The sequence below is a fragment of the Neomonachus schauinslandi genome, chromosome X, assembly GCF_002201575.2.
Source record: "Neomonachus schauinslandi chromosome X, ASM220157v2, whole genome shotgun sequence".
NCBI lineage: Eukaryota > Metazoa > Chordata > Mammalia > Carnivora > Phocidae > Neomonachus > Neomonachus schauinslandi.
Window position 1 is genome coordinate 38,437,040 of NC_058419.1, and position 2,084 is coordinate 38,439,123.

Consider the following 2,084-nt stretch of genomic DNA (forward strand, 5'->3'; position numbering starts at 1 on the left):
TTGGACTTTCTTTTGTCCAGACCATAATGATACTAAGATCCATCCATGCTGTTTAGTGTAACCGTATTTCATTCATTCCTACTGCTTCATGATATCCCGTTATATATTTATCCATTTCCTTGTTGGTAAACATTTGGGTTGCCACCAAATATTTGCCATTATCAACAGTACTTACATGAACATTTCTATTTTTGACTCCTGATACACATGTGCAAGAGAGCAGACCAAGGAGTGGAAATGCTGGATTGTAGAGTATGCAAATACAAAATAATGCCACTTGTTTCCCAAAGTGTCTGGCCCCATTGACGATCACACAGGAAATGTGTAAGAATTCTTATGGATCCACATCCTCTGCCCCAGTTGGTAGTATCAGACATCTTAATTTTTGCCATGGGCTTAAGGTAGTTTCACTGTGGTCTTAATTTGCATTGTCTTGATTACTAATGAAGTTTAGCCTCTTTTCATAGGTTTACCAACCATTTGTGTTTCTTCTGTCAAATGGCTGTTGGTGGCCTTAGCCCATTTTTACATGTGTTTTATTTTTATTTATTTATTTATTGCTAGTGTAATGAACTTACAGTGTTATGTTAGTTTCAGGGATACAATATAGTGATTCAACAACTCTATATATTTATTTATTTATTTTTAAGATTTTTATTTATTTATTTAGAGAGAGGGAAAGAGAGCACAAGCAGAGGGAAGAGGCAGAGGGAGAGGGAGAAGCAGGCTTCCCGCTGAGCAGGGAGCCCGATGTGGGGCTCAATCCCAGGACCCTGGGACCATGACCTGAGCCGAAGGCAGACGCTTAACCGACTGAGCCATCCAGGTGCCCCAACAACTCTATATATTTCTAATTTGTAGAAATTCTTTGCATTTCTGGTTAGGAATCCTTTTTTGGTTGTACATATTACAGATATCTCTAAATTTGTTGTTTACGTTTTCATTCTTTTTATGGTCTCTTTGGACAAATAGAAGTTCTCAGTTCTCTCTCAAATCAGAAGTTCTCTGATTCGTCATTTTTTTTTTTTTATGGTTAGTGGGTTTTTTTGTGTGTTTTGTTCAAGAAATCCATTATTACCCCTTACCCTTGTGGTAAGCATAGCATAATGTCTAGAGTTGTCAAATCACCATGTTGTACACGTGAAGCTAGTGGAACATTGTGTGTTGGCTATACTTCAATAAAACAAAGAAAGAAAAAGAAATCCATTACTACCTTAAAGTCATAGAGATATTCCGTTATGTTTTAAAAGTTTAGCTTTTCACATCTAAGTCTTTAATCCATCTGGACATTATTGTGTGTATGGTGTATAACAAGGATCTAGTTTCTTTTTTGGCATATAACCACTTGATCTAGACCAGTTTTTAAATAATCACTCCTTCCTCAATAATCTGCAGTGCTACCTCTCTCATATATTACAGTTCCATACATGTCTTGGTTTATTTCTGAGCCCTCATTTACTTCTGTTGGCAGGTTGGTCAATTCCTGCATTGGGAGCATACTGTCTTAATTGCTATAGCTTTATAATAAGTCTTAATATCTGTTCAGGCAAATCTCCCCACCTTACTATTCTTCTCTAGGAGTAATCTTGTCTATTCTTGGGACTTTGTTGTCCCATATACATTTTAGAATCAGTTGCCAAATTCAGTGAAAAATCCTGTTGGAATTTTGATTGGAATTCCATTGAATCTAGAAATAAATTTGGGAAGAATAGGTATTTTTGTGATTATTGAGTGTGCCTATTTATGAGCATGGTACTTGGTTTCATTTATTTAAAGCTTCTTTAATGTCTTTTTTAAAAGCGGTATAATTTTCTTGATTAGGTCTTGCATTCTTTTGATCTACTTTGTTCTAGGTACCTTATATTTTCATTGCTGCTGTGTCTGGGTTTTTTTAATCACTGAATTTTCTAGCTCTTTGTTGCTAATGTAGAGATGCAAATGATTTTTGAATATTGATCTTTTAGTAGATTACCTTGCTAAATCTCTTATAATTTATAATTTGTAGATTTTAAGGGTTGTTTTAATGAAGATGATTATATTATCTGCAAATAATGATGCCTTAGTTTCTTCTTTTCTAATTCATA